The 26,990-nt window shown below is 46.4% G+C and overlaps 1 protein-coding gene across 3 annotated transcripts in view; it reads left to right on the top strand.

Moving 5' to 3' along the window:
* Positions 1 to 26,990, top strand: part of hpgd (15-hydroxyprostaglandin dehydrogenase) — a 78,254-nt gene that overhangs the window by 41,668 nt on the left and 9,596 nt on the right. The gene's annotated exons all lie outside the window — the stretch shown is intronic.

Below are 26,990 nucleotides of genomic sequence, written 5' to 3'. Positions count from 1 at the left end.
AGCCCTGACTTTGCCTGCACTGCCTCCCATGGTGGAATAGCCCTGACAGTGTCAAGCCCTGATCTTGCCTGCACTGCCTCCCATGGTGGAATAGCCCTGACAGTGTGTAAAGTGGTGAATGTGCATGTGATTTCCATGAGAGTCCCATAGGTGTTGGATGAGGGCTGGGCATTGGGGCTTTCAGGACCCTTTGGCCATAAAGTGAGGTGCACATGCAGGGATGAAGAGGATACTGGAAAGGGTACTCACCCTGACAACCCGAGTGAGGTCGTTGAACTTTCTGCACTGCGTGGGTGTCCTGGGGACCATGCTGCTGGAGGTCACTCTGTTTGCCACCTCCCTCCAGGCTTTCCTGTATTCGCTGGGTAGCGGCCTCCTGCCACTGTCAGGGAATAGGGTAGGTCGCCGGCGCTCCACTGCGCCAGCCAGAACCTTCAGGGCACCCTCACTAAAGCGCTGCGCTCGCTCCCTGGCCTTCTCCATGGTCGTGGGCGTTGAGTTGTTGAAGCAGGTCTGTCTAGGCCTAGATTCAGGGCTGCAGTGTGCAGGGCGTGGCAGCAAAACAAATTGACCCTCCCCCTTTAAGAGCTGACCGGCGCCAGCGTGTCTGCCTGCAATCTATAACTCGCAGCACATGCGCTGCGCCCGCCCTCGCTGGTAGCACCTCGGCTCGCCGGCTTAGCGCCTTATGATAGTCGTGCACCGCCTGCTTTAGCGCAGCAGCAACCTCTTGGGGCAATGCAACTCAATTTCGGCGAAGGTGGCGCTAAGTTGCGCCCGGCGCTAAATTTAGCCAACGCCCGGCTGTAGCGCCCCAAACGTGACGATACTGAATTTCTAGGTCTATTTGTTCCCGGTCTTTTTGGACTGCTACCAAGTTCATTTCTGAACTCCAGCCAAGGCCAGGGTCAGTCTGTGTTGAGAAGTGAAGTGGCACCCATTTTAGTAGCTACCATTTTTTGTTAATTTAACTCCTGGAGACCCCAGGACAACCCTGGTTCTCTCCCAAGGGCTTGCCTCCCTGTGCACTTCCAGTCAGGGGGGCTCCGGATCGTGATCGGGCGCGGAACTTTTCTCTTCCCTAACCCGGGGATGTTGAGGCCAGTTTGCTGTCTCCAGCTGCGGTCAGACGCCAGCTAATTGGACACAGATTATTCAGCTTTATTTGTCATGGTTTTCAGTTCTCTGCCATTGTTTACTGGTTGAGCTGCACTTGCAGCAAATTGTTAACCTCACTATCATGCCAACCCAGATGGGTTATGGAATGGCCTTTTTTTATATTTTGGCATCCTTTCCGAGAGTAAATTGCTTTGAAATATTGTGCTGTCAAATCTCATTGGGGAGTCTCAGTGTTATATTTGTGGATTCATCTCGGAATCATGTGGTGGATTGAAGCAGCTTTTAAGAGATGGCTTCAGTCAGCTTTGGGGAACTTTTCTGAGCAGACTTGAGTTTCAGCTAAAGGCCAGCTGTAAAAACCTCAACTATAACACCTCCCCTTTTTGCCCCTCACATGACACTATATTCTAAGAAGTGTACAAAACCACATTTGGCATGTGTGCGTTGCAGCGTTTTCTCAAGAGCGCGCTCTCACCGTGCATGTTTATTTTAATCAAGAGTTGTACAACATTATTCAATTTGTAATTAATGGCAGACGAACCTTCACTTTTCAGTCGCATGCGTTTGGCCCCTACCGCATGCAACCATGGTGAAGACCTTTCCCCCCCGCCGCCCCCCCCCCCCCCCCCCCAGATGCTCGATTCTGGTGGTGTCGCCCCTTTAACGGAGCTTATTTACAGGAACCAAACCCATGCCACGTTATGGAAGGACAAACATCTTGGCTTATGAAATGAGAGTACTAGACACTGTGACTTATACATCTTTTTGGGAGAAGGGGAAGTGCAACGAGACCTGGGCGTCCTTGTGCTGAAGGTAAGCATGCAGGTGCAGCAGGCGGTTAAGAAGGCAAATGGTATGTTGGCCTTCGTAGCGAGAGGGTTTGAGTACAGGAACAAGGATGTCTTGCTGCAGTTGTACAGGGCCTTAGTGAGACCACACCTTGAGTATTGTGTGCAGTTTTGGTCGCCTTATCTGAGGAAGGATGTTCTTGCCATGGAAGGAGTTCAGCGAAGATTCACCAGACTGATACCTGGGATGGCAGGAATGACGTATGAGGAGAGATTGGGTCAATTGGGCTTGTACTCGCTGGAGTTTAGAAGAATGAGAGGGGATCTCATTGAAACTTATAAAATTCTAACAGGACTGGACAGACGGACTGGACAGACTAGATGCAGGAAGGATGTTCCCGATGGTCGGGGAGTCCAGAACCAGGGGTCACAGTCTAAGGATAAGGGGTAGGCAATTTAGGACAGAGATGAGGAGGAATTTCTTCACCCAGAGAGTGGTGAACCTGTGAATTCTCTACCACAGACGGCAGTAGAGGCCAATTCATTAAATATATTCAAGAAGGAGTTGGATATATTTCTTAAGGCTAAAGGGATCAAGGGATATGGGGAGAAAGCAGGGACAGGGTACTGAATTTGGATGATCAGCCATGATTGCATTGAATGGCGGAGCAGGCTCGAGGGGCTGAATGGCCTACTCCTGCTCCTATCTTCTATGTTTCTATGTTTTATGACTTCTAATAGTGCATGGAGAGATTCATCCCGCCGCTGCATTCTCATAGGGAGCCCAATTATTAATTTACTTTTATGACTGTGAGCAATGCAATGCTTTTCATATAGAAACTGATGACGTACACTTATAGGCAAGTGTTAACGGTGTTAATGTGGAGAATTGTGTTACCGGCAAGTCTTTTTTTTAAATTAAATGAATTTACCTGATGTTTTCACCTAAGCCAAAATGAATGCTGCTCTTGCCTTTTATCATAGAACTACCTAGAATTTTACAGAACAGAAACTGGCCATTTGACCCAACTGGTCCGTGCCGGTGTTTATGCTCCACACGCGCCTCCTCCCACCTTACTTCATCTCAACCATTAGCATAGCCTTCTACTCCTTTCTCCCTCGTGTGTTTATCTAGCTTCCCCTTCAATGCATCAATGCTATTTGCCTCAACTACTCCTTGTGATAATGAATTCCACTCTCCCTGAGTAAAGAAGTTTTTCCTGAATTCCTTATTGGATTTATCGGTGACTATCTTACATTTATGGCTCCTCGTTTTTGACTTTTTTCTCCCTCCCCCACAAGTGAAACGACGTCTCTACATCTACCTTATCAGGTCATATCATTAAGAGGCACATTTGTCCTGAGCAGACTTCACGAGCTGGTTCTTCCATTTGAGCTACTCGACTGAGAGCTTTCAATATTCTTTCACTGCTCTGTCTGGCTGCTTTGAACGAGGCAGGGAGCATCATGGGGGAAAAATTCAGTTGGTTTGCGCCTCCCGTTAGCACCTTAGAGGACGCTAATGGGGCGCAAAGCAACTAGCGCCCCGGCGCGACGATGTTTGCGCCGCTCGCAAAATTAACTAGACATTTTGCGGCAGCGCTAAACACTATCGCCACGATCTCCTGCACCAGCAGATCGTGACGTCAGTCGAGTGCGTAGCGCCCCGGACTGGATATTGAGTGGCGTCCCCTGCCTTACCACCTGCCGCTAGCAACGACAGGTTGAGGGGAGCATTTTGCAGTCGGAAAGGGACAGGGGGAGCGCTATATAAAGGCGACCGCTTCCTGCCCTTTTTTTGTTGGTGACATTTTTGCACCACGCATTCTGAGAGAGAGAGAGAGAAAGAGAGACTTCAGGAGAGATTCAACGCTGTGTGAAGGAGTTTTGGGTACTGAGTTTTGAAGGTTCATTTTGATTTGCCCTTGTATTGATTTAGAAGAGACTATGGGTGCTGCACTCTGAGCTCTTTCCCTGGGTCTCTCCATTGTTCTTTCCAGCAGATTTGATGTACAGGTCTCTCCAGGCCGAGATTCAAGGCTGCAATGAGCAGGATGTGGATTGAGGGCAAAATCAACCCTCCCCTTTAAGATAAAAACAGAAAATGCTGAAGAAACTCAGCAGGTCAAGCAGCATCTGTGAAGAGAGAAACAGAGTTAACGTTTCAGGTCGATGACCTTTCATCAGAACTCCCCTTTAAGAACTGGCCGGCGCCAGTGTATCTGTGTTCCATTGCTGACTGGCATCACATGAGATTCGCCAGCGCTCTGAGGTAGCGCCTCGCTCCTCGGCCTTTGTGCCTTAAGACAGGTGTGAAGCGCCTGATTTAGCGCTCCAATCACCTCCAGGGGTGATAAAAGCCAAGTTTGCCATCGGAGGCGATAATTAGCGTGAAGCGCTAAACTTTGCACACGGTCGATAATGACGCCCCAAACGGGGCGATACTGAATTTTTGCCCCCATGACTCTTTGCATTTCTGAGCCTGTTTCAACTGTGAACAACTTCATCTTATTTTTTTAAACTTAAATGTTTAAAGGCTACCAGCCGGCTCAGAGAAATTCCTGTCTCCCCTTGGATCTCTGCCTCATTACAACCCGCACACCGTGTCCTCCCAGCGTCTAATTTGCTGTCAAAACAATGGCAAGGCTAATGGCTCTCGCTGTTATTTGTGGGTAAATGGCACAGCAACTTCAGGCGAGGGGCAGATGCGCGGTTAAATGTGAATATCCAAGAGTTGCTGTCCCAGTTGTGCTACTTTAACTTTGCGAAAACGGCATCTCGCCCTGAGCCTCCCTGTTTCTTTTAGGAACTTGCTTTAATTGTCCATTAAACTCGGCAGAGAAAGTTAAGGTTTGTCACTACAAGCGTGAGTACCCTTTTAACGACACGGTAAGCGTTCATGACTGCCAATCAACCTCGCTGGCACCGAAAAGTAACTGGTGTGGAGTTTCATTCCTTCAGGTTTTAAATTTTTCAGATGGGATTAAAAAAAAAAATTATACACTTACTTTTCCTTTCTGTCTATTCTCTCTCAATCCAATCTTTCTTTCCCTCTTTATTTCTCTTTAAATGATTTGACATTGAATTCACCCTTCTTCCCAATCCTTCCTGTGTTTATTTCCCAATCTTCAAATCTCATTGTTTAAGGGGATAACCCTGTTGCTTGCCCTGTTCACTCGGGTCTCGAATGCCCTGTTCCCCTCGCTGTGTGGTTGTCTGCTCGTACTTTCAGAAACTTTGTGAGCAAAAGTTTTTGAGCTGAAGCGTGCAGGGGGAGGTCGACCTTAACGGCAAACTGCTGCAGCAAATTCTGGCCCAATGTGAAATAACGATCAATTTACAGTGATGCGAAAGCTGCAGTATAACTGCAGTCAAAAGGGCTCATGGGATCTCACCCTCATCCTGAGTCAGAAGGTCGTAGGTTCCAAGTCCCACTCCAGAGACTTGAGCGCAGAATCTAGGCTGACATTTCAGCGTTCCCTCTAAGCTGTGCGGCCGTGCTGAACTGCAATACAAAGGAAAAGAAAGACTTGCATTTATGTAGCGCCTTTCATGACCACCGGACATCTCAAAGCACTCTTTGAAGCGGAGTGACTGTTGTAATGTGGGAAATGTAGCAGCCAATTTGCACCCAGCAAGGTCCCACAAACAGCAATGTGATAACGACCAGATAATTTTTTTTTTGTTATGTTGGTTGAGGGATAAATATTGGCCAGGACACCGGGGATACCTCCCCTGCTCTTCTTTGAAATAGCGCCATGGGATCTTTTACGTCCACCTAAGAAAGCAGACGGGGGCTCGGTTTAACGTCTTATCTGAAAGACGGCACCTCCGACAGTGCAGGGCTCCCTCAGTACTGCACTGGGAGTGTCAGCCTAGATTTATGTGCTCAGGTTCCTGGAGTGGGACTTGAACCAACAACCTTCTGACTCAGAGGCGAGGGTGCTACCCACTGAGCCACGGCTGACACCATCAGAAAGTGGGCAACTATAATTCAAAGTGAGGCTGTGGGGAAAGAAGCTGGGCAGCCCGGGACCCGCTTTTCCAATGTTAAATTTTGCGCAAGCGCGAAACTGTGAATGGGCCACACAACCCCTTAAAGGGGCCGTGCACCCAAAAAGAAATTAGGGGGAACATTGGCAAAATTACCCCTTTTGAGACCAATGCGGTGCTTTTGGAGGCGGGACTCCCACTTGTCGGGTTTCAGTCCTGCCTCCAACAACTTCTAGCAAACCCACGCTATTTTCCCTTGATTGACCTTGTTAAGCCCGCCCAGCCAATTAAGGGAAGCCAGTTGCAGAGCACGTCAAGGTATGAAATATAGAAACATAGAAGATAGGAGCAGGAGTAGGCCATTCGGCCCCTCGAGCCTGTTCTGCCATTTACTGAAATCATGGCTGATCATCCAAATTCAGTACCCTGTCCCTGCTTTCTCCCCATATATCCCTTGATCCTTTTAGCCTCAAGAAATATATCTAACTCCTTCTGGAATATATTTAATAAGTTGGCCTCAACTGCCTTCTGTGGTAGAGAATTCCACAGGTTCCCCACTCTCTGGGTGAAGAAATTCCTCCTCATCTCAGTCTTAAATGGCTTATCCCTTATCCTTAGACTGGTTCTGGACTCCCCTGCCATCGGGAACATCCTTCCTGCATCTAGTCTGTCTAGTCCTGTTAGAATTTTATAAGTTTCAATGAGATCCCCTCTCATTCTTCTAAACTCTAGCGAATATAAACATTTTTGACAGATGAATTGTCATCGTTTGACAGCTCTGTGAAGCTGTCAAACAGTGACATTCTCTGTAGTTTGATGAAGTCTTGAATTCAAGACCTCATCAAACCTCTTTCTTTTGCAGAAATGAGATGGTTGTTGCATTGGAGAATGCAACGGCCATCTGTCATCTCTGCCACGGAGGTGCGAGACTCTCCGCATACACACCGACTGAAGCCTGCAGGAAGAAACAAAGGTAAGTACACATTTACTAACACTTTGCACTTACCTCAGATACTCACCTCTCCACACTTGCGCCCATCACTCACCTTCACAGCACACTTTTGCACCCCCGCAGACCCCCTACTCGCCTCGGTGACCCTGGCGGGTTTCGGAGCCTTCGGGAAGCCCGCACTTGTGAGGGCAAAAAGGAGATAATCCTATTTTCTGCCTGCCTCCTGGGAAGATGGCATGGAGGCGGGTTGGGCATCCGCTCCCAAATTCTGCCATTTTTCCGGCAGTCCCGCCTCCCCAGGGCTGGCATGATTGCACCCAAAGTGTTCAATCTTCTCCTATGATGCTGGTTCCACCTCGGCTCTACGGCTGTAGCAATTAATCTCAATCCTCTTTCCTCCCAGCCTTTCAGCAGATTTCCTCTTTTCCTGGTCTCTTATACTTTGATATCTTGAGCCGCTATTGGATCATTGCTGTTTCCTGTGCATTTCTAGTATTGTTATGCGCCTCTGTACTGTTCCTACGTCAAGTCTATTTCATATTCTCAGATTTCCCTTGAGTCTTTGCTTCTCCAGATCATCGCTCCTAAGGGTCCATTCACAATATAACTGTAGCATGGATGTGAAGCAATCATTTACTGATAAGAAGGTTGGTGGCCAGACATTGACGAGGGTTGCCAACCTTCCAGGATTGTCCTGGAGTCTCGGAGAATTGAAGATCAATCTCCGGGACACTGCTGCAAGCAACCCGGGAGGAAAATCATAGGGGCGTTTAAAATAAAATGGTGTATTTTTTTTTTACATTTTCTTTGACCATGTTCATTTATCAGTTTAAAAATATTGTAGATTGGCGAGGTGGGGAGTGGAGAATGGCTTATTTGACCGGCAGTCAAAGGGAATCCAGTCGGCTAGCAAAGAGTCTGTTGCCTTTCCAATTGGCTGTGGGAAGTCAGTGTGCCTGGCGGATGGACCAATGGCGGCAGTGTGGGGGCGGGGTGGTTGGAGGCAGCAGGTCATGTGATGAAACCTTCAGGAATACACCCAACCAGAGTTGGCAACACTAACATTGACCCAACACATTTTCAGAAGATTCTGGAGATACTCTGGAAAAGGCTAATGGAATGCTGGCCTTTATATCGAAAGGACTAGAATTTATGCTGCAGCTATACAAAACCCTGGTTAGACCGCATCTGGAGCACTGTGAGCAGTTCTGGGCATCACACCTTAGGAAGGATATATTGGCCTTGGAGGGAGTGCAACTTAGGTTTGCCAGAATGGTACCCGGACCTCAAGGGTTAAATTACGAGGAGAGATTACACAAATTAATGTATTTCCCTAGAATTTAAAAGGTTAAGGAGTGACCTGATCGAAGTTTTCAGGATATTAATGGGATTAGATAGAGAGAAACTATTTCCGCTGGTTGGGGATTCTAGGACTAGGGGGCATAGTCTAAAAATTAGAGCCAGACGTGAAATTAGGAAACACTTCTACACACAAAGGGTGGCAGATGTTTTGAACTCTCTTCCAAACTCCATCCCTTTCCCTAACATCTGTCTGAGGCTGAACCACACTGTTCGCAACCTTGGTGTCATATTTGACCCTGAAATGAGCTTCCGACCACATTACCGCAGCATAACTAAGACCACCTATTTCCACCTCCGTAACATCTCCCGTCTCCACCCTTGCCTCAGCTCATCCGCTGCTGAAACCCTCATCCATGCCTTTGTTACCTCTGGACTTGACTATTCCAACACACTCCTGGCTGGTCTCCCACCTTCTACCCTACGTAAAGTTGAGGTGAACCAAAACTCGGCTGCCCGTGTCCCAACTCGCACCAAGTCCCGTTCGCCCATCACCCCTGTGCTGGCTGACCTACATTAGCTCCCGGTTAAGCAACGCCTCGATTTCAAAATTCTCATCCTTGTTTTCAAATCCCTCCATGGCCTCGCCACTTCCTATCTCTGTAATCTCCTTCAGCCCCACAACCCCTCGAGATATCTGCGCTCCTCAAATTCTGCCCTCTTGAGCATCTCTGATTATAATCGCTCAACCATTGGTGGCTGTGCCTTCAGCTGCCTGGGCCCTAAGCTCTGGAATTCCCTCCCTAATCCTCTCTACCTCTCTTTCCTCCTTTAAGATGCTCCTTAAAACCTACCTCTTTGACCAAGCTTTTGGTCATCTGCCCTCATTTCATCTTATGTGGCTCAGTGTCAAATTTTTGTCTTTTAATACTCCTGTGCAGCGCCTTGGGACGTTTTACTACGTTAAAGGTGCTATATAAATACAAGTTGTTGTTGTAGTTCCACAAATAGCAATTGATGCTAGATCAATTGTTAATTTTAAATTTGTGATTGATAGCTTTTTGTTAACTAAAGGGATAGGGGCCAAAGGTGGGTATATGGAGTTAGGTTGTAGATCAACCATGATCTCATTGAATGGCAGAACAGGCTCGAGGGGCTGAATGGCCTACTCTGTTCCTATGTTCCTACTCAGCAGGTCAGGCAGCATCTGTGGGGAGAGAAACTGTTAATGTTTCAGAAAGGCCATCGACCTGAAACATTAACTCTCTTTCTCTCTCCGCTGCTGCTGCCTGACCTGAGTGTTTTCCAGGAATTTTCTGGTTTTTATTTCAGATTTCCAGCATCCGCAGTATTTTTGCTTTTGCATTTTCAGAAGATCACCTGACGTCAGACATCTTTTTTTAAATGGTTAACCCTCGCTTGTCTGCGTCAGTATCTCCTTTGGAGGCCGACAGTTCTTTCACATGCCGACTGCCTTGGGCGGTTGGCTTACATCTTACCCCCATTTGCCAGGACGGAGATAACTTCACAAGTGGAGGTTAGGAAATGAAATGACTTGCGGGATTAGCACTGAGGAATTTTAGAACCTCTCGGTTGTTTCTTAGTTCTGAGCCACTCCAACATGGTGGAATCAGCGTCACACAGAGGCCAGGACATTGTGTCTTCTCTGAAGTTAATAACATTTCATTGCTGGTGTCACATTACCTGCCTCGCCCTCCCCACAGGCTTCAGTCACTGCTGCCGTGCTTGTGCTGAAGAACTTTGGCATCAACACCAGGGCAGTGAAATCCAGCTCAAAGTCTAAGCTTGTCATTCAATTCCTGTTTTCCCAATGTATTTGTTTGAGCACTTTCACAAACACCAGCAAGCTGTGTCAATGATAACTAGTCCGAACAGTGGAGGTCTGACCAATATATAGCTATTTGTGGTGTTAAACAAGCATCGTGACCGAAGGGCAAGTGTGAAGGTTGGCGAGGTGGGTGGAGGGGGGGGAAGGCGGAAGGATGATCAGTAAAACTTGCTAACTCGATTAGGCAGGGTGCCAAATTAAATTTGATGACTGAAGGAAATATGCCCACATTTTAGTACAAAATCCCTCCGTGCCCTTGCTCCACCTTATCTATTCGAAGAAGAGCAGGGAAGTTCTCCCATTGTCCTGGCCAACATTTATTCCTCAGCCAACACCACTGAATCAGATTAACAGGTCGTTTATCTCATTGCTGGCGATGCCGTCTTTCGGATGAGACTTTAAACCGAGGCCCCGTCTGCGCTCTCAGGTGGACGTAAAAGATCCCATGACACTATTTCGAAGAAGAGCAGGGGAGTTATCCCCAGTGCCCTGGCCAATATTTATCCCTCAATCAACATCACTAAAACAGATTATCTGGTCATTATCACGTTGCTGTTTGTGGGAGCTTGCTGTGTGCAAATTGGCTGCTGCATTTCCTACATCACAACAGTGACTTCAGAAAGCACTTCATTGGCTGTAAAGCGCTTTGGGACATCTGGTGGTCATGAAAGGCGCTATATAAATGCAAGTCTTTCTTCTTAACCACCACAACCTTCCCTGGCTCTGCATCTCATTCATGCCCTCTGCTCTTCGGATTCTGATCTACTGAGTGTTCCTCTTGCTTCCATTTCACCATTGATGACGGAGGGCTTCAGTCACCTTGTCCCACATTCTCGAACTCTCTCCCCAAACATAACATAAGAAATAGGAGCAGGAATTGGCCACTTGGCCCCTCGAGCCTGCTCCGCCATTCAATAAGATCATGGCTGATCTTGGCCTCAAAGCCACTTCCCAGCCCACTCCCCATAATCCTTCACTCCCTTATCTTGCAAAAATTTGTCTATCTCCACTTTAAATGTATTTAATGACCCAGCCTCCACAGCTCTCTGGGGCAGAGAATTCCACAGATTTACGAACCTCTGAGAGAAGAAATTCCTCCTCATCTCAGTTCTAAAAGAGCAACCCTTTATTGTAAAACTGTGCCCCCGCGTTCTAGATTTCCCCATGAGGGGAAACATCCTCTCTGCATCTACCTTGTTGTGCCCCCTCAGTATCTTGCATGTTTCAATAAGATCACCTCTCATTCTTCTAAATTCCAATGAGTATAGGCCCAGCCTGCTCAACCTTTCCTCATAAGTCAAACCCCTCATCTCTGGAATTAACCTAGTGAATCGTCTTTGAACTGCCTCCAATGCAAGTATGTCCTTCCTTAAATAAGGAGACCAAAACTGTACGCAGTGCTCAAGGTGTGGTCTCGCCAATACCCTGTACAGTTGTAGCAGGACTTCCCTGCTTTTATACTCCAACCCCCTTGAAATAAAGGCCAACATTCCATTTGCCTTTTTGATTACTTGCTGTACCTGCATGCTAACGTTTTGTGTTTCATGCACAAGGACCCCCAGCTCCCTCTGAACTGTAGCATTTTGTAATCTCTCTCCATTTAAATAATAGTTTGCTTTTTAATTTTTCCTGCCAAAGTGGATAACCTCACACTTTCCCACATTATACTCCATCTGCCAAATGTTTGCCCACTCACCTAGTCTGTCTATATCCCTTTGCAGATTCTTTGAGTCCTCTGCACAACTTGCTTTGCCACCCTTCCACCTTGCTACATCTCTATTTATTCATTCACGGGATGTGAGCATCACTGGCAAGGCCAGAATTTATTGCCCATCCCTAATTGCCCTTGAGAAGGTGGTGGTGGTGAGCCGCCTTCTTGAACCGCTGCAGTCCGTGTGGTGAAGGTACTCCCACAGTGCTGTTGGGTAGGGAGTTCCAGGATTTTGACCCAGCGACGATGAAGGAACGGCGATATATTTCCAAGTTGGGATGTTGTGTGGCTTGGAGGGGAACATAGAGGCAATGGTGTTCCCATGCGCCTGCTGCCCTTGTCCTTCTAGGTGGTAGAGGTCGCGTATTTGGGAGATGTTGTTGAAGAAGCCTTGGCGAGTTGCTGCAGTGCATCTTGTAGATGGTACACACTGCAGCCACGGTACGCCAGTGGTGGAGGGAGTGAATGTTTAAGGTACCATGATGTGTATAATACAATTTGGCTGCCACATTTGCCTACATAACAGTCAAATTCAGAAGTAATTCATTGGTTGCGAAGCACTCTAGTGGTGGGAAGGGGAACCGAGAACAAGAGGACATAAGATTAAATGTAGGAAATTTAGGATGGAAAGCAGGAAAAACATTTTTAGAGTTGTGAAGCTTTAGAATGCCCTACAACGATTGAAGTAAAGACCATGTCAACATTTAATAATGGGTTAGATGGGTGGTTGAAGGAATAGAGAATAAAGGGATAAGGGAACAGAGCGGGCATATGGGATTAGGATTACTGCTCATGTGGAGGATAAAGTCCCATGGACTGATTGGGCCGAATGATTTGTTTCCATGTTGTAATTTCTGAGTAATTCTATATAATCACGTGATAAAATGCTATATTTAATGAGAGTTCTTCTTTAAAACCTACCTCTTTGGCCACCTCTCCCAACTGCATTTGCTCAGATCCAACCCCACCTGTGACATGCCTTGGGATATTTTGTTACCTTAAAAGATGTTATATAAATGCGAGTCATTGCAGTACCGAATGAGGAGTTATTAAAAGCTTCCTTTCTTGTATTCAGAAGCATCAACTATAGCTATCCTTTTGGTTTCAGTGAGCTGTGAACAGACATAGATTAATCTTTAAGCTCTGTGGTTATTCCAGGATATGTATTTCTTTGACTAGATAGGTTGAGCCAAGGTAGGCTCCTGCTGTGCACAATTCAGTGTAAAAGGCTTAGGCTTTGCACGGCAGAAAACAATGATGGCAGATTTCCAGATCACTAAAATGGGGGCAAAGACTATGGGTGAGCACCGATACTGCAGATAACGAATAGTCACTAATGTAGCCAAAGTCACACATGACTGTGTTGCACCATCTCTCCTTGTCCTCCTCAGCCTCTCGGCAGCCTTTGACACAGTTGACCATACCATCCTCTTCCAGGACTTCCCCACCATTGTCTACCTCATTGGGACTGCCCTCACTTGGTTCCATTTTCTGTCCCCCCAATAGCATTATCTCTGGAGCCCTCCCTAAGATTTATCCTTGGCCAGCTCATTTTGCTCAACTACATGTGGCCCCTTGGCGACATCATCTGCAGACGTGGCGTCAGCTTCACATGTATGCTGACGACGCCCAGCCTAAGCTCGCCAGCACCTATCTCGTTTCCTCCATTGCCTCTGCAGACATGTCAGACTCCAGTCGTAATTTCCTCAAATTAAACATTGAGATCAAAGCCATTGTCTTCGGGCCCCATCCCACACTCCATGCCCTTGCCATTAATTCCATCCTCCTCCATGGTCACAATCCAAGGCTAAACCAGACAGTTCACAACCTCAGTATCCGATTCAACCCGAAGGTGAGCTTCCAACCCCATAATCTATCCATCACAAAAACCACCTACGTCCACCTCGGTAACATCACCCGCCTCCACCCCACCCTCAGCCCAACTGCTGCTGAAACCCTCATGTCACCTCCAGACTCGACCAATCCCGTGCTCTCCTGGCCAGCCTCCCACCCTCCATAAACTTCAGCTCATCCAAAACTCTGCCATAGAGACATAGAAACATAGGAGATAGGAGCAGGAGTAGGCCATTCGGCCCCTCGAGCCTGCTCCGCCATTCAATGCGATCATGGCTGATCATCCAAATTCAGTACCCTGTCCCTGCCTTCTCCCCATATCCCTTGATCCCTTTAGCCTTAAGAAATATATCCAACTCCTTCTTGAATATATTTAATGAATTGGCCTCAACTGTCTTCTGTGGTAGAGAACTCCACAGGTTCACCACTCTCTGGGTGAAGAAATTCCTCCTCATTTCTGTCCTAAATGGTTTACCCCTTATCCTTAGACTGTGACACCTGGTTCTGGACACCCCGGCCATCGGGAACAGCCTTCGTGCATCTAGTCTGTCCAGTCCTGTCAGAATTTTATAAGTTTCAATGAGATCCCCTCTCATTCTTCTAAACTGCAGCGAGTATAAGCCCAATCATCCCAATCTCTCCTCATACGTCATTCCTGCCACTATCCTATCCTACACCAGGTCTCACTGACCTACCACCTCTGACCTTGCTGACCTACCTTGCTTTCTTTGGCTTGGCGTCCCAAGAATGACACTTTGCTGCATTAAAGGCGCTACATTTAAAAACAAGTTGTTGATGATATTAGCAGTGCTGCTCTGTCGGAGGTGCCCTCTTTTGGATGAGATGTTAAACGGAGGCCCTGACTGCCCTCTCGGGTGGATGTAAAAAATACCATGGCACTATTTGAAGAACAGCAGGGGAGCTCTCCCCAATGTCCTGGCCAATATTTATCTCTCAACTAACATAATTAAAACAGATTATCTGGTCATTATCACATTGCTGTTTCTGGGACCTTTCTGCGTTTTCCTACATTACGATAGTGACGACACTTCAAAAGTACTTCATTGGCTGTTAAGCATTTTGGAACGTCCCGAGTCATGAAAGGCGCGATAGAAATGGAAGTTCTTCCTTTTTTAGCAAGGGCTTCATTTCTCAGCCATAAATTTGGCAAAACTGTGTTCTTTTCTCCAGGTGCACTTTAGGAAAGATGGGTCAGCAATCATCTATTAGTGACACATTTAAAGGTAGCAAGTTGTACTTTGACATGACTTTGCAACCATTGCAGTGAAGTGAGAAACGTCAGTGTGTGTCACCCCTCATGTAAAGTCTTAACACTTGAGATCTGCCTATGTCCCAGTACAATGGAAAAATCACGAATACCTGAACTGAAAGACAGACCAACTTTAAAGGTTACATTCCTGCATATGCCACTACTCAAATGATGTCCTGGAAACAGCTCATATAACATGCACGTGATTGAGATTCTGTAACAGGGGCCAGCTGTACTCTTCCATCTTTGCGCTCCTCCAATTCTGGCCTCTTGAGTCTCCCTGATTTGAATCGCTCCACCATTGGCGGCTGTGCTTTCAGCTGCCAAGGCCCAAAGCTCTGGAATTCCCTCCCTAAACCCCTCTGCCTCTCTAGCTCTCTTTCCTCCTTTTAAAATGCTCCTTAAAACCTACCTCTCGGACCAAGCTTTTGGTCACCTGCCCTAATATCTCCTTATGTAGCTCAGTGGCAAACTTTGTTTGATAACTCTTTTGCGAAGCGGCTTGGGATATTTTACTGTTAACGGCGCTATATAAATGCACATTTTTGTTGTTATATAACACAAAGGGCTGGATTTTCATTGAGGAGGCGGGACTACAACTTTCGGGGTTGTAGTCCCGCCTCCATCGAGTTCTAGCCAACCCACGCGATTTTGACTTGATTGACCTTGTTGAGCCCGCCCAGCGGACTCAGCAGGCCAATTAAGGGGCAACAGGTGACGTCACAGATTGACATTTCATCTGTCAAGACCTTTTGACAGATGAAATATTAGTGGTTCACAGCTGTTTGAAGCTGTCAAACATTGACAATCTGTACTCCAAGTTAATTCCTTCCCTTCAGGCTGATTTAGAGATCTCCCTGGAGCAGAAAGCTGAATGCTGCAATTTTTGACAGATTGTGGCCATTCTGCTTTCTGTGCCGGTGAGATGAGGGACTTCCTAGGCCTGAAGGAAGGAAGGCTGTAAAGGTAAGTAAAACTTCTTTAAAAACTTAAAACACACCAAACACACTTACCTCTGCACTCATGCACCCATCACTCACCTGAACATCGGACATCTCGACCCTTCCAAGCCCATCAACCCGACGACCCGCCTCGCTAACTTGGCGTGGTTTGGAGCCGTCGGGAATCCCACACTTCAGCTATGAAAATAGGGATTAGACTAAAAACTGCCTGTTAACTACCTGTTAACAGGCAGTTAATTGGCACTAATCCCTTTCCCGCCTCGGGGAGGCGGCTCCCAGTGCGGGGCGGGTACCCGCCTCCTTTGAAACTGGCATGGAGGTGGGTTGGGGGCGGGATGGGTTCGTGCCCCCCGATTTCAGGATTTTAACCCCCCACGCCTCCAAGGCCCAATGAAAATCCTGCCCGAAGAGTCTGCAAAGGGATATAGACAGACTGAGTGAGTGGGCAGTAAGGTGGCAGATGGAGTATAATGTAGGGAAATGTGAGGTTATTCACTTTAGTAGGAAGAATAGAAAAACAGAATATTTTTTAAATGGCGAGAAACTTTCAAATGTTAGTGTTCAGAGCGATTTGGGTGTCCTCGTGCAAGAAACACAGAAAGCTAGCATGCAGGTACAGCAAGCAATAAGGAAGGCAAATGGCATGTTGGCCTTTATTGCAAGGGGGTTGGAGTATAAGAGTAAGGAAGTCTTGCTACAATTGTACAGGGCCTTGGTGAGACCACACCTGGAGTACTGTGCACAGTTTTGGTCTCCTTATCTAAGGAAGGATATACTTGCCTTGGAGGCGGTGCAACAAATGTTCACTAGATTGATTCCTGGGATGAGAGGGCTGTCCTATGATGAGAGATTGTGTAGAATGGGCCTATACTCTCTGGAGTTTAGAAGAATGAGATGTGATCTTATTGAAACATACAAGGTTCTGAAGGGGATTCACAGGGTAGATGCTGAGAGGTTGTTTCCCCTGGCTGGAGTGTCTAGAACTAGGGGGCATAGTCTCAGGATAAGGGGTCGGCCATTTAAGACTGAGATGAGGAGGAATTTCTTCACTCAAGAGGGTTGTGAATCTTTGGAATTCTCTGCCTCAGAGGGCTGTGAATGCTGAGTCTTTAATATATTCAAGACTGAGATGGATAGATTTTTGGACTCTAGGGGAATCAAGGGATATGGAGGTCGGGCGGGAAAGTGAGGTTGAGGTCGATGATCTTATTAAAGGGCGGAGCAGGCTTGAGGGGCCGTATGGTCTACTCCTGCTCTTATGTTTTTATACTATGAGCCTAAAAACTACACTGTGCGATGTTGATGTACGACCAATGAAGAGGTAATTCTATCATCCCGCGGCCGCAGACCACGCTCGCAGAGAGAATATGTCGGAAAATACGAGCGACCCGTCTTTCTTTCGAGTGCAGCTTTCTGCTGGGAGCAGGGTACTCCAAAATCACCCACTTTTTACCGTATTTATATGAAATGAGTTTACTATTTTAACAGAGGCATTAACGTATTTAAATAGACAGGCCAGCGCCTCTGTTAAAGTAGCAGACAGACAGTTTTACACACGTGTTGAGTAAGTTCATGTGCTCTCAGTGTGGTTGATACTGTCAACACCACATTTCGTTGGCCGTCCCGAGTTGTCATGGTGACTTTTTATAACCGAGGGGCTTGCTTGAAGGCATTGGTAACCACATAGGCCGCGGTTTCGCCAGCCGTGGCGAATCCGGTGCAGCCGGAGTACGGAGCGGCCTCAAACCCCGCTCCCATCTTCATCCCGCCTCCTCCAAGTGATCTTGCCCTGATTGGGCTCGTTAAGCCCGCCCTGTGAGGTTCCCGGCCAATTAAAAGGAAGCGGCTCTGATGACGCGTCATCAGCCGGTTTCCTTAAAGGGGCCACGTCCACATTCATTTTGGCAGTTCTGCTCTTAGTGTTCTACAGCATTGAGATGCTGCAAACACTGACGAGCACTGCACAGAGGTGCACGGCTGTACCCAGGCTCTCCCATGACTCCCTCCATAAGCATATGCTTATGGCGAGAGTCACAGCACGCTGGGAGGTTTTCTTCCCTTCCAATGGGCGGCAGACCTCTCCCCCAGACACCAACACAGCCTGGTTGCACATTGCACAGGAGGACACAAGCAGGGATGTCATCAGGAGGACCAGGCTACAGTGGCTCAAACTTTTCAGTAATCTCACTAGATCACAAAACGTTAGTACAAAGCCACACACAATCTCATCCTCCTGTGCCTCTCATCACATCCCGATCACTCTGCCTTCCCTACCCTACTCCTGCACATCCTCACTCACACCAACTTACCATGCACCTCCACCCATCCCTCTCAATCTACATTATCACTTCCCCATCTCACTAGCCACCCTTCACACTCACCCTCATCCTAGTCCAATCATACCAACTGACAACATCCAAGGGTGTTTTAGCCAATGTTCATGTAAACTTTCTGTTAATGTGTTGTCAAGCATTGAAATCCTTATTTTCACCGCTTTGCCTTCTTGAACAGATTTGTATGCAGCTTTGAATGTGTCTTAATGAGTTCCAGTGAATGGTGAACAGCACCATCCCCCCCGCCCCCCCCCCAATGGTGATTGAGTGTGAAAGGAATGACTTGGACATTGTAGGGATGCTTTATGGTGTTGGTGTGGGTGGTGCCAACCTGGTGCATCATGTGACAGCCAGGGTGTAGCAAATCTGGACATGGTGATGTCATCACTGGGGTCCCGGGCAGCAGTTTACATGGGTGATGATGCCCTGTGTCTAGTGCAGCGTCAGTTGATTGCGGAGAAGGTTGGTGTGGATGTTGGTGCTGCTTGTATGCCCGGTGATGCTGGTGTTGGGTCTGATCGTGTTTGGATTCTGAGGACCAAGGTGAGATTTTTTTTTTGAAAGGCACCGATGCTGATGGAATAGCTGGCAGGTGAGGTTGAGATGACAGAAGTAATCTGTCAATGTTGAGATAGGTTGTTCCAAGGAGGTGACAGTGGGTAGAGCGATTACTGCAAACACTTCAAAAGTGCATAAAGCTCAAGAGTGGGATCCAAATCATTAATGCTCCAGCTTCTGAGATTGGGAAGTGAACAGCTGTGAAATGGTCGGTTTTAGACCACTTTTGCAGCTTTCCGCAGTCATTGAGAACCCGACATACTTACCTGACATGATGGCCGCTCTCCGGGAACCTCGTTGAAAACCTGGTAAAATGGTAAGTACATGGGAAAATGGTTCTTAACCTTTTTAATAAGCTTTCAACTATCTAAATTGGCTGACCCGCTGCTTGGGTCAGTCATCCCGGAACAGACCCGACACCAACACTTGGGGAAACTGGCAAGGAGGCGGGTTTACAGCGGGATACCGACCCACTGTCAATCATTTTGATTTTGACAGCGGACCCGCCTCCAAACCCACACTCTGAGTGCCGGTAAAATTCCAGCCATAGTGTGGGGGCTGAGGTCATGTGTAGCTTAGGTAGCAAGTTCCCCTTTTCTGAATGGAAATTAGCAAACCATTTGGGTCTTCACAACAATCCAGCAGTTTCAATTTCACGACCTGCCCGTGGTGGAATAGAACATTTATAACTTCTGTGTTCAAAGTCTAGTGCCCTTTCCAGTACACTACGCTATCGTCCCTATCACACAGTGTCATTAAATCAGCAATGTCTTTCAAGCATTGTTTCGACTTTTAAAGTGAAACTGCTTTGCCAGGTGTCCATACTGTTATTGCACTTGTAAGCTGTGTCAAACATCTGCTTGTGTGAGGGTTGTTTACCTGCAGACTTTGCGTAACACAGGGCGTGGTCCTCTTTAAACATGTGACATGCCTGCTCTTTAGCTGCGGTCATGTAACACGTAGGCATTTTAATTGTGTGTTCCTCAGGTGTAATGAGGAAGGAATGGCACTCTGCAGTATATGCTGGAGATAGAATTTCCCTGTAATCAGCTGAAGATTATTCCTCAGTAGTCCACGTCCCTCATACCTCAGTAACTGGGGCGTCATGTACTTTTAGCACAGAGCACGCTGACAACCTAATCCTTGTACCAACAAGACTCCTCCCATGCACATGCAAAACTAGATTATCCATCCGCCCATCTACCTGTCTATAGAATAAAACAAATGTATGACTACAGTGCCTGTCGTGAATATCCATTGCTCTTTTCTCTTCATTGGTCGAATACCTTTCCTTTTTCCTCATTGGATAAATCTCCTTTTCTAATGGGTCATTTTCTACTTTTTGCTCTTCATCAATCCAAAATTTAGATTATGAGGCGAGATTACATAAACTGGGCGTGTATTCCCTGGAAAATAGAAGGTTTAAGGGCCGATTTTGTTTGCGGTTTTGGGGATTTTGAAAGGAATTGATGGGGTAGATAGGGAGAAACTTCTTCCGCCGGTGTTGAGAGTGTTGGACAAGGGGACATAACCTTAAAATCAGAGCCAGGCCATTCAGGAGAGAAGTTAGGAAACACTTCTTCACACAATGGGTGGTAGAAGTGTGGAACTCTCTCCCACAAAGAGCAGTAGATGGTAACTCAATTAATAATTTAAAATATGAGATCGATCGATTTTTGCTCGACAAAGGTATTAGGGGATATGGAGCCAGGACGGGTGGATAGAGTTGGGTTTTACAGATCAACCATGATCTCATCGAATGGCGCACCAGGCTCGAGGGGCTGAATGGTCTCCTTCTCTTCCTCTGTTCCTAATTAAATTGCCAAACCCTTTCTTCCCTGAGATTTTCTGCCCAATCACAATGCAGTAAAACTAAATGTTATGTTGCCAAGACACGCCATCTCTGATTGGAAAGAGAGCTTTTGATAATACTGTTGTGAATTCTGAGGTAAGTATATTATCATATGTTCCTGGAATAAAGGGGGTGAAATTCATGAACCTCAATGGCACAGAAAACTGGGCGGCCTGTAAAGCTGGTTGCCGATGTGCTATTGTTTGTTGTTTGTTTTGCTCTACCACCCAAGCTGAATTTCACCCCCAAAATGTCGGATAGACGACATGCTCGAAAGCTGTCACTCCATTTACAGCATGCTGATGTATAGATGCCTGGGGATCTACAAGCTTCAGACTCAACTTGAGCCCACCCCCATCTCCATCCAGCTTAAAAAAGAATGCCTCGATAGCCTACTCTGAATCGCATGTTATAGGTTCAAGCCCCACGCCAGGAATTGAACACGTAATCTAGGCTTGCACTTCAGTACAATACCGAGGGTGTGCTGCACTGTCAGAGGCGCCGTCTTTCAGGTGAGACTTTAAAACGAGGCCGCCACTGCCCTCTCGGGTGGACATAAAATGTATTGAAGTGATACATTTTGGTAGGAAGAACGAGGAGAGGTAATATAAACTAAAGGGTACAATTCTAAAGGGGGTGCATGAAGAGAGACACCTGGGGGTATATGTGCAGAAATCGTTGAAGGTGGCAGGGCAGGTTGAGAAAGCGGTTAAAAAAGCATACGGGATCTTGGGCTTCATAAATAGAGGCAGAGAGTACAAAAGCAAGGAAGTTATGATGAACCTTTATAAAACACTGGTTCGGCCTCAATTGGAGTATGTGTCCAATTCTGGGTCCCGCATTTTAGGAAGGATGTTGAAGGCCTTAGAGAGGGTGCAGAAAAGATTTACGAGAATGATTCCAGGGATGAGAGACTTCAGTTACATGGATAGACTGGAGAAGCTGGGGTTGTTCTCCTTAGAGCAGAGAAGGTTAAGGGGAGATTTGATAGAGATGTCAAAATTATGAGGGGTCTAGACAGAGTAGATAAAGAGAAACTGTTCCCATTGGCGGAAGGGTCGAGAACCAGAATACACAGATTTAAGGTGATTGGCAGAAGAACCAAAGGTGACGTGAGGAAAAACCTTTTTATGCAGAGTGGTTAGGATCTGGAATTCACTGTCTGAAAGGATGGTGGAGGCAGATTCAATCGTGGCTTTCAAAAGGAAATTGGATTTCAAAAGGAAATTGGATAAGTAAACATAGATATAGAAACATAGAAGATAGGAGCAGGAGTAGGCCATTCAGCCCCTCGAGCCTGCTCTGCCATTCAATGAGATCATGACTGATCATCCAAATTCAGTACCCTGTCCCTGCCTTCTCCCCATGTCCCTTGATCCCCTTAGCCTTAAGAAATATATCCAACTCCTTCTTGAATATATTTAATGAACTGGCCTCCACCGCCCTCTGTGGCAGAGAATTCCAAAGGTTCACCACTCTCTGGGTGAAGAAATTCCTCCTCATCTCAGTCCTAAATGGCTTACCCCTTATCCTTAGACTATGACCCCTAGTTCTGGACTCCCCGGCCATCGGGAACATTCTTTCTGCATCTAGTCTGTCCAGGCCTGACAGAATTTTATACGTTTCGATGAGATCCCCTCTCAATCTTCTAAACTCCAGTGAGTACAAGCCCAATCGACACAATCTCTCCTCATACGTCATTCCTGCCATCCCAGGTATCAGCCTGGTGAATCTTCGCTGCACTCCTTCCATGGCAAGAACATCCTTCCTCGGATAAGGCGACCAAAACTGCACACAATACTCAAGGTGCGGTCTCACCAAGGCCCCGTGCAACTGCAGCAAGACATCCTTGTTCCTGTACTCGAACCCTCTTGATACGAAGGCCAACATACCATTTGCCTTCTTTACCGCCTGCTGCACCTGCATGCTTAGCTTCAGCAACTGGTGCACAAGAACACCCAGGTCTCTTTGCACATCCCCTTCTCTCAATCTATTGCCATTCAAATAATCTGCCTTCCTGTTTTTGCCACCAAAGTGGATAACCTCACATTTATCCACATTATAGTGCATTTGCCATGTTTCTGCCCAATCACCCAACCTGTCCAAATCGTACTGGAGTTTCACGACATCCTCCTCTCACAGCATACCCTCCCACCCAGCTTTGTGTCATCTGCAAATTTGGAGATACTACATCAATTCCCTCGTCCAGATCATTAATATATATTGTGAACAGCTGGGGTCCTAGGACCGATCCTTGCGGTACCCCACTAGCCACTGCCTGCCGCTCGGAAAATGACCCGTTTATTCCAACTCTTTGCTTTCTATCTGCCAACCAGTTCTCTAGCCAAGTCAATACCTTGCCCCCAATCCCATGTGCCTTAATTTTGCAAGCAATCTCTTATACGGGACCTTATCGAAAGCCTTCTGAAAGTCCAAATACACCACATCCACTGGTTCTCCCTCATCTATTTTACCAGTTACACCCTCAAAAAATTCCAGTAGATTAGTCAAGCACGATTTACCCTTTGTAAATCCATGTTGACTTTGTCCGATCCCATCACTGCTCTCCAAGTGCTCTGCTATTACATCTTTTATAATGGACTCTAACATTTTCCCCACTACCGATGTTAGGCTTACTGGTCTATAATTCCCCGCTTTTTCTCTACCACCTTTTTTGAATAGTGGGGTAACATTAGCTACCCTCCAATCCATGGGTACTGTTCCAGAGTCTATCGAGTTCTGGAAGATGACCAGCAATGCATCTACTATCTCCAGGGCCACTTCCTTAAGTACCCTAGGATGTAGATTATCAGGCCCTGGGGATTTATCAGCCTTCAATCCCGTCAACTTCCCCAACACCATTTCCCTACAGATACTGATTTCTTTCAGTTCCTTCCTCTCATTAGTCCCTATATTACCCAACATCTCTGGGAGGTTATTTGTGTCCTCCTTCATGAAGACAGAACCAAAATAAGTATTTAATTGGTCTGCCATTTCTTTGTTCCCCATTATAAATTCCCCTGATTCTGACTGTAAGGGACCTACGCTTGACTTCACCAATCTTTTTCTCTTCACATATCTATAAAAGCTTTTACAGTTAGTTTTTATGTCCCCTGAAAGCTTACTTTCATCATCTATTTTCCCCCTCTTAATTAATCCCTTTGTCCTCCTTTGCTGAATCCTAAACTGCTCCCAATCCTCAGGTTTGCTGCTTTTTTGGCCAATTTATATGTCCTCTCTTTGGATCTTATGTTATCCCTAATTTCCCTTGTTAGCCACGGTTGAGCCACCTTTTTTAATTTATTTTTATGCCAAACTGGGATAAACAAATTCTGTAGTTCATCCATGCGATCTTTGAATGTTTGCCATTGCCTATCCACCATCAACCCTTTGAGTGACATTACCCAATCAATCCTACCCAACTCGCGTCTCATGCCATCATAGTTCCCTTTATTTAAATTCAGGACCTTAGTCTCTGAGTCAACTACTTCACTCTCCATCTTAATGAAGAATTCTATCATATTATGATCGCTCCGACCCAAGGGGCCTCGCACAACAAGATTGCTAATTAATCCTTTCTCATTGCATAATACCCAGTCTAAGATGGCCTGATCCCTAGTTGGTTCTTCAACATATTGGTCCAGGAAACCATCCCGTATACACTCCAGGAATTCCTCCTCCTCAGTATTGTTACTAATTTGGTTAGCCCAATCTATATGTAGATTAAAGTCACCCATGATGACTGCTGTGGCCTTATTGCACGCTTCTCTAATTTCCCTTTTAATGCCATCCCCAATGTCTGCATTACTGTTTTGGGGTCTATACACCACTCCCACTAATGTTTTCTGCCCTTTGGTATTTCTCAGTTCTACCCATACAGATTCCACATCATCAGAGCCAATATCTTTCCTTACAATTGTGTTAATCCCCTCTTTAACCAGCAATGCTACACCACCTCCTTTTCCTTTTTGCCTATCTTTCCTGAATATTGAATACCCCTGGATGTTGAGTTCCCCCTGGAGCCATGTTTCCATAATTCCAATCATATCATATTCATTTACCTCTATTTGCACTGCTAATTCATCCACCTTATTACGAATGCTCCTTGCATTAAGACAAAAAGCCTTCAGGCTTTTTTTTTAACGCTCTTAGACCTTTTAGAATTACTAATTACTGTGGCCATGTTTGTTTTAAACCCTTGATTTCTCTGATTGCCACCTTTGTTTTTCTCCTTCCCGTCTGTTGCTTCTATCCTTGTTTCCCTTTCCTTTGTCTCCCATAAGTACCTGAAGGAAAAAAAATTGCAGGGCTACGGGGAAAGGGCAGGAGAGTGGGACTAGCTAAGGTGCTCTTGCATAGAGCTGGCACAGGCTCGTCGGGCCGAATGGCCTCCTTCTGTGCTGTAACCATTCTATGATTGTATAAAAGATCCCAAAGCACTATTTCGAAGAAGAGCAGGGGATTTCTCTGGGTGTTCTGGACCTTGAACCAACACGACCAAAAAGACCAATTACAGGAAAAGTTCTGATATCCGGGACCGGCGTGTTGCCGATCTATCAAAAGTGCTGGACATGCAAAGTCAACGTTGAAGCATACGGAGATGAAAATCTCCGTATTTGACAACAAACACTGTTGCTCAGCAACAGCTCGTAATAACTCGGCCCATACCTTGAAGCATCTCTGAAGCTGTTGCGAAGCTACAAAGACACTTTCCAGAGCCTGCCTGTTAACAGAATGTTAGGAGAAGAAAAAAAAACTAACTAAAACGGCTGCTGATTTCTGCCGTTAGAGCAAAGTTTCCGGCCATACAACCTCCGGATAAACCAAAGTTTCCTGTAACTGGTCATTTATCTCATTGCTGCTTGTATGACCTTGCTGTGTAGTGGAGTTGTTTGAGGGATAAATATTGGCCAGAACTTCCTTGCTTTTGTACCCTATGCCTCTATTTATAAAGCCCAGGATCCCGTCTGCTTTATTAACAGCCTTATCAACTTGCCCTGCCACCTTCAAAGATTTGGGTATGTGAACTGCCAGGACTTGCTGTTCCTGCACCCCCTTTTATCCATTTAATGAATTCCGTTGATAAAAATCCCCTTCCTTTTATCAGTGGAATTTCTGGCCTCTGGGCTTGATTAGGAGAGGTGGCAGAAAAAGTGAGTGAACAGGAGAGAGCAGCACACAAAGGCATGGCTCTCTGCCCGAGCCCCGCTCTCCCCAGCACTGTTTGTAAAACACTAGTTGATCTCCCATGAGGTTGCACACATCATTTTGACTTTGGGTGATGGTGTTAATCGGGCGATATCAGATGGCGGCCGCCCGTGGTACATCCCTCCCGTTGAAGTTCGGGCCAGCTGTTCCGATGTCGCCCATTCCACACTGTCCTCCAGAATGTCAAAATTACCCACAGGGAGTCAAAACCAAGTGTTGCCTTAAGGTGCAGCAGGGATAGAGGGCAGGGAACACTTGGACAATTGAATCAGATACAGATCTGGTTCAGTCATTTTTAAAGCCGTACATTCTGCTCTTTTTGTATTTTCATTTCCATTTTCATGGGCTACGGTAGCATAGTGCTTATGTTACTGGACTAGTAATCCAGAGGCCTGGACTAATGATGCAGAGACGTGAGTGCAAATCCTACCACGGCAGCTGGGGAATTTAAATTCAGTTAATTAAATAAATCTGGAATAAAAAGCTAGCATCAGTAATGGTGACCATGAAACTACCGGATTGTCGTAAAACCCCATCTGGTTCACTCATGACCTTTCGGGAAGGAAATCTGCCGTCCTTACCCGGTCTGGCCGATATGTGTGACTCCAAACCCACAGCAATGTGGTTGACTCTTAACTACCCTCAGAAATGGTCACTAGCAAGTCACTCAGTTGTAAAAAAACCATTGCAAAGAAGACGGACTGCAGCGGTTCAAGAGGGCGGTTCACTGCCACCTTCTCCAGGGCCATTCGGGAGGGACAATGAATTGCCAGCGATGCCCACATCCCATGAACAAATAATAAAAATAAGTCATTAATTTCCTGTCCAGAATTAGAATGGGATCTGCCTGTGTGACCTTGTTACCCTCCCGCCTGTGTGACCTTGTTACCCTCCCGCCTGTGGTGGCGCTGCACTAAGCATTATTTGGGCAGTATAGATGTGGGCATAAGAATTCTACATTGAACTGCGAAGAAATTGCAACACAGAAACTGGCCATTTGGCCCAACCAATCCGTGTTGGTGTTTATCTTCCATAGGAACAGTATTCCTGATCCCACAGTGCCCAACCTGTTCCTCTATCCCTTTATTCCCCTTTCCTTCAACCACGTATCTAACCTATCCTTGGAAGTCAACTCATTCTGGTAGTACATTCCACCTTTTTTGTGTAAATTTTTTTTCTCCCACTCTCTGTCCTAAATCTCTTGCGTTTAAACTTGTATCTATGACTCCATGTTCCAGACCC

Source organism: Somniosus microcephalus, chromosome 1 (assembly GCF_052327205.1).
Source record: "Somniosus microcephalus isolate GS21.2 chromosome 1, FLI_Smic_1.0, whole genome shotgun sequence".
In the NCBI taxonomy this organism is placed as follows: domain Eukaryota; kingdom Metazoa; phylum Chordata; class Chondrichthyes; order Squaliformes; family Somniosidae; genus Somniosus; species Somniosus microcephalus.
The sequence above is the reverse complement of the archived record's forward strand: the minus strand, read 5'-3'. Positions and strand labels throughout refer to the sequence as shown.